This window comes from Bactrocera dorsalis, chromosome 5 (genome assembly GCF_023373825.1).
Source record: "Bactrocera dorsalis isolate Fly_Bdor chromosome 5, ASM2337382v1, whole genome shotgun sequence".
In the NCBI taxonomy this organism is placed as follows: Eukaryota; Metazoa; Arthropoda; class Insecta; order Diptera; family Tephritidae; genus Bactrocera; species Bactrocera dorsalis.
Genome location: NC_064307.1, coordinates 1,812,819 through 1,831,251, shown reverse-complemented (window position 1 = coordinate 1,831,251; position 18,433 = coordinate 1,812,819). Strand labels below are relative to the sequence as shown.

Below are 18,433 nucleotides of genomic sequence, written 5' to 3'. Positions count from 1 at the left end.
ATTCTTTTTTAGTATTTAAGCAAACAAGGTGGTGAAAAAATATGTATGTATATTCTCTAGTCCTTAGCGCAAATAATGAAGCGCTGCTAGCCTATAGCAAATATAATATGTTCTTCATACCCCTACCCCGTGCGCGCACATCTTCACCTGTTCGAGTAAAATGTTATTGTTATTGTTGCGCGGCAACTAGGGCAACACGTCGACATTATTAGTCTGGCGCTCGCCGTGCGTTGACTAGTTATTTTTATTGTTTGTGTGTGAAATTGTCGTCATTGCGTGGGGTTTGTCGCCACTGTTTCATGGCATTCGCGGTCCTCTTCGTTGATTCTGTAGCGCCAGAGATGTACTAACTCGCCGCTTTAACCCTCACAACGTACGTACCGTTATGCCACACAACCCTTGACGTTGTAATTTTTACGGCACGCAACGCATTTTCCTACGGTCTTTAATTTTGCGCTTTCTTTTTTTTAATTTCGTGTGACACCGTTTACTTTGGCAGTACCCTCCCGCGCTCGATTCAGAGCACGCTGTTGAAGCACTTGAAGAGGGTGAGACATCATCCTCAATATTAATTCTCTCCCTTTTGCTGTTCAGCCTGTTGCAATTGAATTTATAGTGCGATTTTGTTATCTTTTATTGGTGGGACGTGATCTACTATATGGTCCTTCAAGACTTAACGGCATGTGTAGTTGGAGCAATACACAAGCGATATAAAATATAATATATATTATAACGAAGTGCGTGTATGTGTGTGTGTCGGTCGTCCTTAACTTGTTTACGGCCTCCTTGCCGCATTGTTATTTATCATTGTTTCGCCAATCATTGTTATTGTTGTGCTTCATCATTTCCTATGCCTTCGCGCAGCTCAATTTTAATGCTTTATTTATTTGCTTTCACTTTTTGTGTTGTTGTTTGTTGGGATTAGTGTCGAAATATGTGGCAGTGTATGTGCTAGACATATTGAAGGACTAGGGTAAATATTTGCTTAGTCGCAATTTGTGCCCGAAAAATCCTTTTTTAATTTACCTACCATTGAATTTAATTGGCGGAGCTGATTAAATTGGTTACGGCTTTCATTGAGTTGTTATTTGTGTTGCTTTATTTCTCCATAGCATTTAATAAGGGTAAAAAGACCCTAGGCATAGGCACGGTGATTGTTAAGGAGGCATTGAGTTACTGGATGTGGAGGTTTGTGCTGGAATTATGATTAAACAGGCGTTCCGATTGATTAAAACGCTCCTAATAATAGCTGAGTTGTTGTCAATGTCAATGAATTCCATGGTTCGAGGACCGTCGCAATCGAGTGACAGCGTCGAGTGGAAGAAACTTTTAAAATAAATAGTAAAAGTTCTTATAGCAACGGGCGGTTATCAGCAAAATTAGATTTGAAACGGTTTTTCTTGGAATAATCTGAAAATAAGTAATTCATGATTCACTTTATTCATCTATTATATAATATTTAAGAACGAAATCTAAGAAGTCATGTGGACTAAAGACCTTTCTAATAAATATAGACCTTCTATCAATTCTGTTTATAGAATAAATATATAAAATTCGTAGAAACGAAAAGACAGTTTATTTAAGTTTAGCCTCAGTGGAATACAAGTATATTGATCTCTTTGATTCCCTTTACCAAGAAGCCAACTCGACAAGGTGAAAAGCTCTAATCAAGCTGGTCGCACATAACGCTTCAAAGGCAATTTGGCTTTTATGCAAAGCCATTAAATTACTTAATGACATGTATTACCTTATCAAATATGCGCAGTAATTACAATGAGTTTACTAAATTCTTAACCAAGGGTAATTAGTACAGGTGCTATATACACATGTATGTATATATGAAAACCTCAATAGGTAAGGGTACAAGAGCTTACGTGGAAAATCTGAACTATTTTGTGGGGTCAGTTTTACCGGTAAAGTCATGAAGTAATGGCGTTAATTACACCAGCATTCAGTTCCGATATAAATAAAATATGAAGGCGCCACAATTAGATGGGGCCTATGAAGCTTTAATATTCAAGAGGACAAACATAAAACCAATTAAGATAATAAACATTTAGTGGACGTACTTGTAAGCAAGTCAAACCACACTTCAGTGCTACGCCAATATGGTGCAAGTCATATATACGTACATATCTAGATATATAAACGTAAGCAAGTATAAAATGTATATGCTTGATCAGAGCATATTCTCGAACTTATATTATATAAAAAATAGATTTAAAAGTATTTCAGAACATTTCATTCTACTTTGGGAAAAATTAACCAAAACCCACTTGATTTTCCTGCAGGGCAGCTGAAGTGTATTACAACAATTAACAGACGCCATGTGAATACATATGTATATACTATACTATGTATATACTATACATATGTATATGTATAGGAAGGTTTTGTTTAAGGTTTAAGGGTGACTGTTATATTAAGCGAAGCTACACACACCTACAAACATATACATATATATATATATCGGGCATACTAATATAACTGGTCACTTAAGCATCTTATCCACTGGGATAGTGTGGGATAAAATTCAATACACATACATATATACATATACAAATAGTACATGGGAAACAACGCAACTGTCTTCTAACTGGAAAACTAACCGATAAACAGCTGCTGCTCTATGCTACCTTTATCCCGTAGAAGAGCTAATGTTCGAAGTAGATAAGACAGTTTGCCATCGCTTGTCGCTAAATGCTGTTTGCAGATCCTTTCCATCCTTAATTCAACGCATGTGGAACATCTAAATGCACTAAAGTGTCGTATATTTGCAGCAGCGTATTGGTGCGGTGCTTTTGTGGCATGCCACATGTGTGACTGGCTAACAAAACTTGCTACCGTTAGGTAACCGTCTGATAGTGCTATCAACACCAAGTGGGTTTTGGGAAGTGCTTAATTGAATTATTTAATTAGCATTTGCTTCCTGGTGAATAATAAAAGTATTCTTTTGTTCGCTCACACACTACTACCACTTTGGTAGGGGTGGTATTTAATTTTTACATTTATGGATGGAGAAGTTGGAGTTTTGTAGGCGAGCTGTACAACAGAGCAATCGAAATATGGCAATTTTAACTATTTGATTGAAGTAACGGAAGTAAGAAATATTTGTAAATCCATTGACTGCAACGAAAGTGCTTGACAACTAAATAGAGCGTCATTAAAAGTAACCAATTTAGAATCTGTTGTCGTATACATCGACACTAAAGTTTAGAAGGATGCCACCTATATTTAAACAATAAGTAAACAATTGAATATGTTAAAATAAGGAAAACTGCAACTGTTTTGGAGAGGCTGCTCGCATGTCGAAGCAACCGCTATCGGACCACTACAGCATGTATGTATGTATGTAGCTACCATATAAACTCACCGACTAAAAACCACATACATTTCTTTTTATATACCTTTATGCCATAAAAAATCCACCTGTGAAGGATATTATAACTTGAGTTTGTATGAACAAAGTCTATGTGAAACGAATGCGTCATATGTAATATCTCAGCAGTGTCTATGACGAATGTTGTTACGTGTTTTATAAAAACTTATATATTCATCGGCTTACGTCAATTAGTACATCATTATTTGATTAAATGTTAATATTATTGGCATACAAAAACACAAAAAGAAAAGAAAAAACAAAAACCAAACTAAAGTTAGTAATTTATTGATTAATACCATGGGAAGTCAATCAACACCTAACAATAGAGCAGAGTCGATAATTTTTGAAAGTAAACTACATAAATTAGTAGGATGAAGCTCATGCAAGAATAAAAATAGAGCAACAGAAATAACAGAAAAATAATAACTTGCGCGCACGCTACGGAAAGAGGAAGCTGAGGGAATTGAACTTTTAAGGATATAAAACCGTTATCTCGATTTTCGCCAAAATTATAAGTTCTATGGAAAAAAGTTTTAAAAGTTGAAAAGTTAACTTTTACAAAATATATATATAAATGCATACATATACAATGGTATACAAAGTCTCACAAATGTGTAAGTTTTTCATTTTTATATCAAACAAATTTAATTCTCTATTGGAAAGTGAAATAATAAATAGTTGCCTACATTTAGGCGCAGAGTTGAATAGCTGTGATAATTGCATTGGAAATTCTTTTGAAAATTAATTTGCCTCAACTAAGTAGTTTTTAGCTTTATTAAATTGAAAATCAGTTGTAATAAAAAGCACGTGATCACAAAATATTAATTTAATTTAAAGCAAATGTAGTTGGCAACTCTTGGGAACGTTTTACTTTCAATATTCAAATTTCACTATATTGAAAATGTTATTTCAACATAAATATTTATATTCGTATAATAGAACAGGTAGCTTTTTTCTATATAGTCGAGTATGGTGGAAATTTTCTAAGGACCAATCTAAACAATTATTCCTAAGAGAGTCTGGGTCTGAAACCGATTCTCACTTAAAAAATCTCTGACTCGATACCGGTTATAGACCCATATTCTAAATAAAGTTGTAACGAATGATCCGAAGAATATTTTCCGCATACCCAAATTATCCATTGTTTCGACTCCCTGTAAACACGCTCTATCGAGTAAATATACTATATACAAACGAGTTGAAAATCATTCTAGATTGTCTCGTTATGCGGCATAACCACAGCAATATACCACACTTAAGCATAATTATTAATTTTATTTAATGTATTCAACATTTCTTCAAAAGCCTGAAAGCCAAAGTACCAATCAGTATCAATTTACCAATATCGATTATGCAATTTTATTCTCCACTTTGGCTTTTGCAATGGCAAATTAATTTCATTTTCTTAATTGTAAAATTACACCGTTGTTATTGTTGGTGTTTTTCTTTGCAGAATTTAAATAAAGTGGAAAGCGGTGTAAAGCAATCTTTTTGCCGTTGTTTGTGTAACGGCACAGCGTGAGTGTCAATAAAAATTGTTGACGCTTTCTTTAAGGTAATAATGCCGCAACACATACACGCACACGCACGCAAGAACACACACGTACACGCGAGAGCCGACATGTAATTGTGAGCAAATTATACACGCCAACTTAAAGCACACTTACATGAGTATATATTTATGTAAGTACCTATACATGTACATATATAAGTAAGTATATACTTCTGTTTATTTGCGAGTGTAATTTCATGCACTCATGCAAACAGGCTTTTATATACATATACATATCTACACGCACATACACATATGCACGTTGAATGTGACGAGTAATTACAGTTCAATGGCAACGAGAATTACGGTAAGCTGCAATTTTTTTCCACCTGCCGCCATTATTTCTGTCGTGGATTTTCGTTTTTTGCTTTTCGGCTGATGTGAATGCGTTGTGGCAACATTTTATGCTCGCTGCAAAAACAAAAAATCCACACACACACACAAGCTTTCGCATATCTGTGCATTCGCCGATTTAAACTCATCTGCAGGTGAATTTTGTGTGGCGAGCAACGGCAATGAAGGCAACAAAAACCATTATATGGCAGTGGCCGTCGGCTGATGGCTAACGACGACAACGACAAGGCATAAAACAAAAAATAAGCACGCACACATACCCAAAAACGTCCGTGAACGTATGAGACGTATGAAGGAAAAAATGAAAGTGCCACTTTGCTGCGCTGCGATAAGCGTATGGGCGTGCGAGGCACTCGAGCAGGGCGGTGTGGGGTTAAAGGCTCCGTCGCTGTCGTAGTCCCGTGCAGTTGAGCGCAGATTGCAAACTATGGTGTGTTGCACATGTTGCACATATGTAGGAGTATATATTAATTTCTCCTTTCAACAATTGCATACAAAAAACAATGGCGGCATTAAAAGCAGTCAACTGAATTGCCTTTTTACCACCGTAATTTGGATCATTGTATTATATGTGCACGCACACATCCAAACACACGGGCACATATGTATGTAAATGCACTCATAAGTGTCAAAGTGGGAGCGCGTGTGTGTGTGCATTGGTTGTTAGGCGAATTTTATATATTTTTAAGATATGATTTTTGGCGCGACAACTGGCGCGACAACAACACTAATATGCCACTTAATATGGGCTTTCACTTGCATGTAGATATGTGCTTAAGTATGTTTGTGGGCGTGGGCGCGTGGCAGGTTTCCGGCCTGCTGTTTATTATAAAGCGAACATTGGCAGTATTTTTTGCTGGTGTTACACGCAGGAAGTCAAAAATTTAATTTCATAGCAACACCGCAAAAAAATGAAAATAACGAAACGCAAAAAGCGACAAAAATCAGAAATAAAAAAGAAATATGAGATGTATATAAAATAAAATGTCTATATATAAAATCTTTAAAACCTGTTAAATGTCGCCTGCCACCATTGCCAACGTTCTCGCTGGTGTTGTTGCCAATAAATTGCCGCCGCCGTCACACAGACGTTCGTCCAACACCAGCAGTTAGCCAAAAACATCAAAAGAGAGCTGAACAGAAGAACTACAATAACAACAATAATAGCGGTGACGTTGACAAAACCAGTGGACGGCTTCATTTCACTTATTTGCCATTTGCCATTCGGACTTTATATAGCCCACGACACTTTTCGCTCAAGTAAAAATATAGGTAATATACATATACATATACATATATACTAAAAATACAAGTGGATATATGTAAATACACACACATATGTGCACATGTATGCTGATACATTTTTATGCGAAAAAAACTTAATGCACGCAGTGTTTAGGTGACAGCACCCTGCCGAAAGTTGAAAACAAAAAATTTAATGCTGGCGACAATTAACTTAATTAAATTCTGCCCAAACACAAGTTCTACCAGACGCTTTTTTTCTTTCAAGAAAAGCTCACAACTTTTTTATTCCCACTTAAGCTGCACGGCACCAAGTATATACTTCTTTGTAAAGGCTTTTCATTAATAAGAGTGTTTAACTGATGGTTTGGCGGTAAGTAGAAAACTTTTCGGTTTTTTTGAAAATCCAAGCTGTTCCTGCTGAGGCTATGGAGAAGAAAGTTAGTCTCTAAACATTTAAAGGGTTATACCACTTGCAAGCAAGAAAATAGTAATTTTCGGTGAATTTTATTTGAAGAGGCATTTTGGTTAATAAATAAATAAAATTAAATAATTTTGAAAATTTTCAGATTTCGTTGATTCTCTGAAATTTTTCGGGTTCCCGTATCCGGTTTCCAGGAGAACCTACGAAAAGAGATGTCTAATGGCGGGGAACACTTTTCTGCAAAAAGTTATCTCAAATTCAAAAAGAAAAAAAAATAATACAGGTAATGATCGGAGGAGTAGTCAAAATTTTGTTGGCTTAAAAAACTTAAATTATTTACATAAAAATTATTGCTTCGAGAATGATCTGAAAAGGTCGTATGAAACATTTTCCTTTCCAAAGAAATTTTTCACCGACTCTGAGAATAACATTTCAAGAAAATCGCCTTTAAAGGTTTTAAGACAAAAAGTTCTTACAAATACGCTGATATCTCTAAAACTCTTTGCCTGGCGAATTTAAAATTTTCGGTGAATATTTCAAAATACATACATATACATATATAAATTCGATATGTATGGAAAAAATGATTTTCTTAAATTCGCATATGACCGTAAATTAGTCTTATATATCAGAATCTCCGTTATTGTCTTTGAAGGTGGTTTCCGACCGTAGCTAAGTTATAACAAAAATAGCAAAAAAATATTTTTTTTTTAATTTTGCATTTGAAGCATTTAGTAAGCTGCATTATTGCAATCGTTATATACTTGTTAACGTTGATTAAGCTTGGCTTAAAAAAAAAAATTTAAGAACATACCAATACCTAAGTTGTCAAGTTAAAGTAAAACCCTTCCAGCGACAGTTGGCTACTCGCAACCGGAACAACCCGGATTTTTATCCGGTCAAGCACTGTCAAACCCAAAGCATTCTTTCAAATTATTTAGGAATGTTTTCTGTCGCTACAGCAAAAATGACAATTGAACTAAATAAGTGATCAGCCTTTTCGTAAACTTCGCGGGGATAAATCATTTCCATTTCTATTTTCACGGGAACGAAAATTTCGTATCACGTAATCCGTGTGAAAATTTCGAATTTCGAATGTACTATTGTGAACTTCGTCAAGCTGTCAAATATGATTTTGTTTTTGATTTAGTGGCATTGAAAAAATTTTGATCGAATTGGTATTAGCTGCATACATTTTGCAGATAACAATTCTCGGATGTATTGTTATATATGAGGGAATAATTGAATAAAAACTTAAGTGATCCGCAATGGGAAGCAACTTTAAAATCGATTGTTACCTTTTTATACAGAAATTTCTTACTTTTATAAGGATTTTCAGGCTTACTACAAACGAAAAACTACATAAATATGTACATATGGGGTATTCCATACCAAATCGACCACTTTTGAACCCGACCCCTTTAGATTTTACTGAAACTTATCCATCCTTTTCTACCCTTTGAAAAACATTTTTTAGAATTTTTTTCTTTTTTAAGTAAAATCGTATTTTTTTTTTGGAAGTTCGCCATTTTTTTTTTTATTTTTTTTTTTCCCCAAAAATAACTTCAATTAATTTGGCAACTATCCCTGCTAATTCCGGAGTCGGCCGACTTTTTTTAATATTTTTTTTTTTTTATTTTTTAAAATTTTTTTTTTCATTTTTTAAATAAAGAAATATAAAAAAAATCGGCCCACTCCGAGATTAGCAGGGATAGTTGTCAAATTAATTGAAGTTTTTTTTTGAGAATAAAAAACAAAAGACAAAAATGGCGAAATTTCAAAAAAAAAAATTATGATTTTACTTAAAAAAACCGATTATTTTATATAATGATAGTGTTACATTTTTTTCGAGTATTTTTTCGAAAAGTTCATTCAAAAACAAAAATTAAAAAAAAAATGGTCCCCAAAAGTCAATTTCTACAAAAGTTATGGCTATTTGAATATAGAAAAGCATTTTTTTTGCTAAAAATAGAAAAATTCATAACTTTTTTGAAGTTGGACAAAAAATTTTGAGAAAATTCTCAAAAATTTGTTTCAAAGGGTAGAAAAGGATGGATAAGTTTCAGCAAAATCTAAAGAGGTCGGGTTCAAAAGTGGTCTATTTGGTATGGAATACCCCATATGTATTTTGCTAATACTCTCAGTTCATGTAATTTTTTTTTAATCAGGTAAATCTTTACTAAAGTATGCTTACATTTTATTGATACAACAATACTAATAGTTCTGTGAAAAATCTCATGGATTCGCGTAAAATTCATGCATTCATGTATTTTCAAATAGAAAACTTTTCCTATCTGAATTTTACAATAAGGAAAACACAAGTTTATGATTTTTTCATGGTGAATGGCTTTCACGCGAACTTTACGATAAGGCTGAATATAATCTCTTAGTTTTCATATTTGGCTATAACAGTCCCAAATCAAGTAGACTGTGATAATCAAGAAGCACGTTTCTTCAATGCACAAGTCTTTATGATTATTTGAGTTAGTTTGCCTTATATCAGTTTTTTGTTCGGTTCGGATTTCTTGAAATGTGGCCTTTTTAACTTTATGTCATTTCACATTTATGCCAGCACATTTTATATAACTTATGCCAGTTGATATTTTCAAAATTTATGCCAGTCTATTTTACTTATACCAGTTCTATGTACTTGAAATTCGTTATAAGTGACCTTAAGCCACATCAGATTCATACAGTATATTTTTTTGGGCTTACACCAGCTTTTTGTTCTTTTAGCTTTTCTTAAATTTTATGCGAGTATATTTTTACACTGGTAAACAATGTTTTGTTCGATTCGTCATTGCAGTTACAACGTGTAACAAATTTCGATACTATTTTTTATCGACAGAAGATTCTTTGCTGAAAGCTAGTTAAACTTCAAGAATTTTTACTTCACCGTTAAAAAGAAACATCATTTAAGTGCTGGCCATTTTGCCAATTCAATCAATGTGATCTGTGCACAAGTCTGCCATAAAAACTGACCCAACAACAACACAGCAGCAAGTGATAAGAAACATAGAAAAACGGAAAAAACGCAAAAGTTCAATTGTAAATCATTACGCTTGAAAGTTCGGCCGCAAAACGTTTACATTTACCACAAACATCGATAGCAGACACCAGAGCTAAACGTAAGCCAGAAAACCAGCAACCCACACACACACACATACACATACATACCGATGCATGCATGCATATTTAGCACGCAACAATTGCTGCAAGCAAAGTAACGATGAGCTTTGTGTAAAGCGGTTAGTTAGTGCTAAACGAAAGCCAAAGGAGAAAGAGAAGCAGCAGCAGAAGCAACAAGTAAAAAAGAAGGCGACGTAACTTAACTTTTTGTCAGGGATATAAATCTAAATTTAATCTTACGCTACTGAAGGCGCACAACAGCACCAAAGAGAGACCGTCGTCTCGTCTCTAGAAAGCGAACAAGCAATTCATCGTGCAACAACAACAGGGTGGCAGCATGCGGTGGTGTAGCAGTGGTGACGGTTAAGCTATTGAGTGAAAGTGCGACGGTTGCCGATGCAGAGCGGTGAGGGGCTGGAGGTGTCGCAAACTAATTTGTAACGAGATTAGTAAACGATGCGTTGTGAAGGATGGGAATGGCTACACGTGCGACTATTCCACACACACATCTATACAAACAAACAAACAAGGATATATATCTGTGCAACAAATTTTTTATGCAGCATTGCAAGCATGTAAGCGGGTATAAATTACTGAGACGCTTTGTGTGTGTGTGTGGCGCTCACTTAAATGCCAGGGAATGAGAATTTACTCGAAATTGCTGAGATTTGCTGCACAACGAGCGACAGTATAAATTCAAATTTGCACAGAGAGGTTGCGCAAAGACAAATACATGTATACGGGTGTATGTGCAAGGCAAAGACAGTGCACAATTTATGTATTCACGCACACACATACACATACTAATGTGATGTAGACACAGCTTGAGTCTAGTTAAGCCTTTGTCATGCCCCACAACACTGAGATTTCCAACGCAATCCCCTGCTGCCCGTGTATGTCGGTATGTGCTGTCCACACACACACCCATATACAAGTGTGTGTGTGTGCTTCCTTTGACAGTCCACACTCGGCAAACTCACATTTGCTTTGAATGCAGAAAAGCAGTTTTTTCACTTTAAATGAAAATTGTTTATAATTCCCTCAATAAATGCTGACATCATTTCCGAGTGAGTTGCATGAAAATCAAATTTAAATATTTGCCAAGCGCACACACTCAACAAACGCAGCCAACAGCAGGCATATAAATATAGCAAATTTATGTTTGTGTGTTTGCATGTATGTGTGTGTGTATATACTCAGACAAGTTTTAAGTTTGCGCACTCATAGTCGCTTACAAGCTCATAAGCTCACTAGAAGTTTCGCACACGCCTTTTTCTCCTCTGCATAAACCACTGTTTCTTATTTAATTTTGCATGTGCGCGCGCGTTTGTGTGTGTGTGTGTGCGAGTTGTTGCACAAACAGTCGAAAATCTCCCAAGGCACTTGAGCTATTTTCCACTGCGTTGCCACATTTTTGCTATATCAACCGACACGCGCACACAAACATATATACACATACATTCACACAGAATGTTGCAAACTGAAATGCGAATGTGTGCGCAGTGTGACAGCAGCAGCACAGTTAGGGATACAGATTTGCTGCAGCTTGCGCGTAATTGTATGCCATCTGTATGACATGCAGTGCAACGTCAGTTTGGAGGACGAACTAGTCAAAAAATAGACAACAAATAGCAACAGTGACAAAGTGAAGGCAAGCAGAGCTGCATTGAGTTCGGCATTAGTGACAGTTCGGTACCCTACGAAAATTATAAAATAAATGTTACTTATGTATAAGTATTTTGAGCATGAATTATCATTTTTCAGTGTCATGAATATATTTTTAACCGTAAGGTCTTGCACCTGCAGAGCAAGAGTTTACTAGTTCCTTAAGTCAATAATAAAGTTATTTAGTAAAGAAAAAATATGTTTTATAAAACCTTTTTCTTGTTTTGATCCATCATCTTATAAGACACTTACATACTGTAATGTTCCGATATGATCAATAGGAAGGTAGATTATAGCGTTGCTTTGGATAAAAATTTGGTCCAAATTTCGCGACGATATCTTGTTCAATAAAAAATTTTATGTGTATGATATAGTGTTCGGATATCGGCAGCTCCGATACATGAGCAGTTTCTTGTGGAGGGATGAATGCGTGCAAAATTTCAGATTGATATCTCAACAAATAAGGGACTAAATCGCGTCAAAACGACGGAAATACGGACAGGCAAACATGCTTACATATATGGTCAAATCGACCCGGCTCGTCTCCACTAAGTCACCAATATGGGAATATATGGTAATTTGTAGAGTATCCTTCTGGGTATTGCAGCTGTCATGGCAAATATAATATACTTTATTAAGTATACAAATCTTCACTTTATCCAACCTAGTTTAGTGGTGTATCGAACACGTAAATGGTATAAAGAGTACCGAGTGGTATACTGAAATATTGGTGAAATATCCAGTGCATATAACACTGGAGCACTTCTCTCTTGAATTAAACCGTGTAGCTTAGTTGTTAATTTCATATTATAAAAGTTTTTAGAAGAGAACAGCGCGGAAATAAAATGAGAAGAGTTCACAAATCGACGGCTTAAGCATCATGTGACATCAGTAGGAATATAACATTTTCTTAATTTCTAGAAAACGCATTTTCAAGAACTCCTGGCGTCTGACTACCACTTTTCTAATAAAGAAACACTTTTCTAAGTTTCATATATTCAAACAACAGAAGGGTACCACAGAGTCGTACAAGCCAATGCAACGTACCATTTATACCCATATATAGGTAATTACATATTTATATGAACACACAGATTTTATATGTACTCGTATATACTTACATAGATGCTATTTATTTGCCAGCTTTTGCTTTGCCGCACAAACTGTTGATATGCCTACAACAATAACAACGTTGTGGAGTAAAAAATAGCTTTTTGAATAGCAAAAACTTGGAGAAGTTTTACATGGCTTTATGAAGAAAGCGGGCAGCTTTATTTGCTCTCTTCACACGGCTATACACACACATATATGTATGTGTATGGCTGTGTGTGCGCTGCAATACAAATTGTTGCAAGTGGCCGCAGTGATTCAGTGGCACTTTCGAAAGCATTTCTCTCTGCTACTTATTTATTTGCGACCACTTTGCATATTTCTAAATTTATACGCTGGCTAGTTGTACCATTGTGGCACGTCTACAAGTGTGCGACGGAGTTTTTGCAGCCTCAACGACTGCTGTGGCAGCTTAGTGTGTCGTATGGGTGTGTGTGTGAGTGACTTTTTTGTATGTCTGCTTATTCTGCCGCTTTATCAACAAGTTATATTCATAACAATTTGCACGCTTCTAAGCACATTACTAAGTATATTGGTATTTGTATGAGCAAATACTATTAAGCCCTGTTGCACGCCTTTGCATAGGCTAGGGTTTTTGCAACATTATTTTGTTCGTTTTCGTAAGCTTTTCTTAATAGTTGCGGTTATCTGCTTCTGATTGCGTTATTCTAATCAAAACATTTTTCACATATTTTGGGTTTTTTGTATAGCGGTTTCTCCTAATTTCTTTTAAAAAGTTAAAATTGTTATGTATGAAGGCGAAGACGGAGATGCTTAGTCGGCGCAGAATATAAACACAAATAAGATTTCATTTGTGAAAAGAAGTCGGCCTTCAGCCAAAGCTGTAATACCTTTCACGCGTGCATTTGTTATAGAGTGAAAGGGTATAAAAATATATTTGTCTTGATTTTGATCGTTTGTATGATGGTAGCTACGCTCTGCAGACTGTATAGAACAATCTTCGATTGTAGCGTTGATTTGAGCAATAATTGATGATAAATTTCATGAAGGCCCGTTGCCAAATGGAAAAGTTTTCCGTATAAGGAATTAATTTTGACCGTTATGTTTGCATGGCAGGTTTTTGCTGTAGGCGACCGATATCGGCGGCGGTGTTCAGTGTATAAAAATAATTAGGGATCATTGTCTGATTTACATTAGAAAATTTCAGGGTTTAAGGTATTAGTCTTAAGCACTAAGTTCAGTAATCGAATTATCAGTTGTCGTGAGAGTATTATTGGTAATTTTAAGAAAGCAACCTGGCTCTCTTGAAGTACTTGTGGAAAACTGATGATCTGAAAATTAATTGTTAACAATATCAACCCTTTAAAAGTAGAACTTTTAGCTGAAGTTCATAGCAATCCTACCTCAAGACAGATCTCCAACCGCAAAGAAGCTTACACTTCATACTGACGTAAATATATATTTATGGAACATATAAGCTGAGAAGCAGCTTTAGCACATAACTGCATACCTAATATATTCTAAGCTACAGAGAGAAATGGAAAATTCCACAGAGACAGTGATTTACTTGCAACTTCTTGTTGTCGTTTTGTCTTACTCAGCTCATACGAATATGTGTGAATATAAGTATGCAAGTATAAGTATAAGGGTGGTCGGTAAAAACAAGTAACTGTGAGATATTTGTAGTTTGACCTTTGAACGATATGCCTTAACTATCTTTAGTGGAGTAGTTACAATCTAGATTTAACAACTTCGGTAGCAACAGTACCTGTTTTGGGTATTAAGATAAAAAATATAATCTTTTTTGTCTTTATAGAGAAGAGGACTTCAATATATCCTCATTCGTACTCAATAAAGACTAAAACGTTTAACTTTTAAATTTACGTCCTCTATTTATGGGTGATCCTAAAATGTATTCTTAGTAGGTGTGACCTTATGCTGATATGAAAGTTTGTACACACATATATCGTTGCATTTGTATTTTTTCAACTTTATTACTACTGCGAAATTTTCAGATACTTTTAGCTCAAATTTCTATACACAAAGCTACACACACCATTACAAATGTATGTGCGTTTATTCATTCCTTTGCCTTTGGTTTCTGAAGAATTTAAATGTTAGCAAATCCACTTGAAAACAATTAAATTTTTAGTCAATCAATGCATGATATGAATAGATAAAAGTTCTCTGCACATCAACAACAAATGTTTGTATATATATTTGTAGCTAATAGTAAACTATACTCTGCATTTCGGGAAAAGCTTTGTGATTAATATTTGCAAAACTGAAATATGATTTCATAAGGCCTTGGAAATTCCATTTTGAAATCGATTACGACAACTGAGCAGTATTTTTACCAGCTTTTTCAGTTGAGTTGGAAAAAATACTGAATTTATTCCTCTCTCTCTTATATTTAGCGGCAGCTGCTAAGCATAACTGGTCAGTAAATTTTTATTGTATTTGTTTTTGTATTGTATATTGTTTTTGACTAAAAATTGAGTTTCCAAATATACATATACATGCAAATGGTTGTCTTTTAATGAAAATAAAATCTACTAAAATTTTATTTTATGGAAAAGTGAAAGGAAGTAAGTAACTACTTTGAAATTTTAAGATATTTTATGAGTCCTAAAATACTTTTGTCTGAAACCGGCTTAACGGAAATTTGTGTATACCATTTTTTCTTATAAGAAAGCCTCATAATTTTTAAGCGACTGCGAGTACCCGAACATCTATTTTTAGCATGGTAAGTTGAAAGTACCCAAATCGAAGCTGATTTTTTTAAAAGCCATTTTTTACTTGAAAAAATAATGAATATTACTGAACGCTATCAATAGACTCTTTTTGTGTTTGAATATTTATATTCAAAGCACACTTGGTTCACGAAGCCAATGATTACTCGAACTGAAAAGTGTCAGTTTTCTTCGTACTCACAACTACCTTGTCTGAATTATTTCTTTCCATAATATTGGCGCCTCTTGACTATTTTATACTTAACACACGAACTTTGCTTTAGGGTCCTCAGTTTCTTTTCGTAATTTTGAAGATGAAAGCTGGAATTCATTGATTATATTGCCACTGGACTAAACTTCGCAAGCATCCATTTCAAGAGGGCCTCAACAGGGACTGTGATTTAAAGTACTCATGATCTCTAAAGAAGCTAAATGCAAGGTTCTCAATCATCACATTCAAGACTTGTTGTTCAAGTACGTGGATTTTTAGCTCTACACCGATTTTCCTCAAAATAATGGACCATAATTGTATACAAAATTAAACATTTTTCATCGAAAAAATTATTAATAAAATTCTAATAGAAAAAAGTGGAAATAATATAAAAAAATCATTATTGGTTTTATCTTTAAAGTAACTAAGAAGCTATAGTTAAAATTTCACTTGGTTAGGTACGACGATGACGCGAGAACCATCGTCGCCGGATTTGAAAAAATTTGTATGAGCTAAAGCTCGAATTCTTCGGCATCAAAGCAGATTGGTCATGGAAGAATCCTAAAGTTTAAGTTTTTTTTTTTTGCAAATCTAAAACTATCCTGAACCCTTAAGGAGCTAATTTAAGGACAGGTGAGCCAAATTACAGCTATACCCTTCAAGTCGGATTATAGCATTAGCTTTTGATGTAAACGCTGTCTGCTCGAAATATACATAAATTATGCAGCACATCGATACACGCACGCACACACAAACACAAAGACTTACATAAAACAATGACGATCTGCTGATTTCACAAAGCGATTGCGAATAATTATTTCCAGGCGTGCGCGTCACAATGGACATCAATGTGTTTTTGATGAACACAGTAGCCATGGCGGCGCAGTTGGAGCTGCAAGGTATTTGCTAAAAGCAAATCAACCATGAATACAACAACAATAAGGATTAAATTTGCACGCACATATACTGAAGCATTGATACAAGCACACATACACAAGAGCTCAGCGGCGCATAAATGTAGTTTAGAAGCAGTCAGTTGGTGATTTACGATTTTCATTTGAAATTTAAATTAACATAATGGTCGCCTGCAGACGCTTGAAGACAACACAATACATATTTATGCATTAGCGTCAAGCGGTGGCAACCAGCAACTAACGGTGCGGACCCTACGCAACCAGCAGTCGTCAAGGGTGCTCATCAGCACGTCGACAGCCGGCAGCTTGTTGAGTGATGCCAGAGGCGTCACGGTCAGGTGGTGAGGGAAGAGCGTGCGACAGGTGAGCGGACAGCGAAAGGAGTTGGGGTGGTGAGCTTTATTGCTAAGCTTTGAGCGTGCAATTGTGTGTGTATGAGAACATTTGCTGCGCGGCAGTAGTTTTATGCATAGGTAATTAAGCAGCCGAAGATGAAGGCACAAACTCATTTCGTAACTTGCTTACATACTTATATAAATATATTTAAATATATATATGTATCTATATATATATACATAATTCATTGTAAGCACTGGCACAGCGAGAATGCTGAAAGTTGCCGAAAATCTTAAATGTTGGGCTTGCTGTGGCGAAATTTCGTTGCTGATGTTGATTGATGTTTATTTTCGGCACAGCTGCGTTGACAATAACAACACAAAATACGACATAAAAGCAAAGAAATGCGCGGCGAAAGCACGCTGGAGCGGAGCTTAATTCTAAAAATTCCACAAAGACGAAATTCACTGTATTTAAATGCGTTCTTCTGCAAACTACCTTTGCCGCAGGCACTGGAGAGAAAAAAGGCGCTGGAAATTATTTACTAACAAACACACATACAAATAGCAATAATTCAAATAACGCATACATACATATACACAAGCCGCCCATGTGTGAGTGTGCGTTTGTGAGCATGGCAACTTGCTGTACTTTATGTAGTCGTCAACAACTGCCTAAGCTGTTGCGGATTTGCATACGTAAAACACGACAAAGTAACTGTAGTGCGGCAACGTGCAACATTTTCACTTTCTTTTATTGTAAGTTCTTTTCGCCTTTGCTTTGGTTGGCAGAAAAGGCTCAGTGTAGCGGCACCTTAGCGCAGACTTACCCGTACTTGTTGCTTTTCGGCTATTGGCGGCGCCTGCCTTCCAGTTGTGGGCGTGATGCAGATAAATGCTTTATTTTATTTTCCAGTTATTTCGTTTACATTTAGCACTTGTTTGTTTTTGTTGTTTGTTGCGCTTGTAATTTCACTTTTATTTATTTATATTCACTCTTTGTAAACAGTTAATGTAATTTACAGTAACAGCTGTCAATCGACATCACAAACACGCTACAAATTCAAATTGAGTTTTATACGCGCTTGCCTTTGTGTATATGTGCGTGTGTATTTCACTGATGTGTATCAATATGCCGGCTCTTGTGTCACTTCAGCACTACGCCCTTGTCACTTTTACACATTTCAAATTAATTTATGCACATACAAATTTGTAAGATAATTTTTATTTCCGGCAGAAATTTGTTTAGTGAACGTGCGGTTTTGCCTTTCAGTTAATATTTAATGTTTTTCCTTTATTATTATTGCAAATTTGCTGCAAAGGTAAAAATATTTCACATTAAAATTGCATTGAGAAATTTATAACTGTTAATTGACGCATCAATTTTTGATTTTTTATCTTCTAATATTCACAAAAATTGTT

General features: G+C 35.3%; 1 protein-coding gene across 4 annotated transcripts in view; it reads right to left on the bottom strand.

Annotated features, from left to right (window-relative positions):
- The window catches only part of LOC105232711 (connectin), a 137,816-nt gene that overhangs the window by 94,650 nt on the left and 24,733 nt on the right, over nucleotides 1–18,433 (bottom strand). The window contains exon 2 of one of the 4 annotated variants that reach the window (XM_011214494.4): nucleotides 17,842–18,325. The exons of 1 other annotated variant lie outside the window; for it this stretch is intronic. The gene's annotated coding sequence lies outside the window, so the exon portion shown is untranslated. The remainder of the gene's footprint in view (nucleotides 1–17,841; nucleotides 18,326–18,433) is intronic. 2 more of the 4 variants (XM_049457027.1, XM_029553001.2) reach the window with 2 other exon arrangements.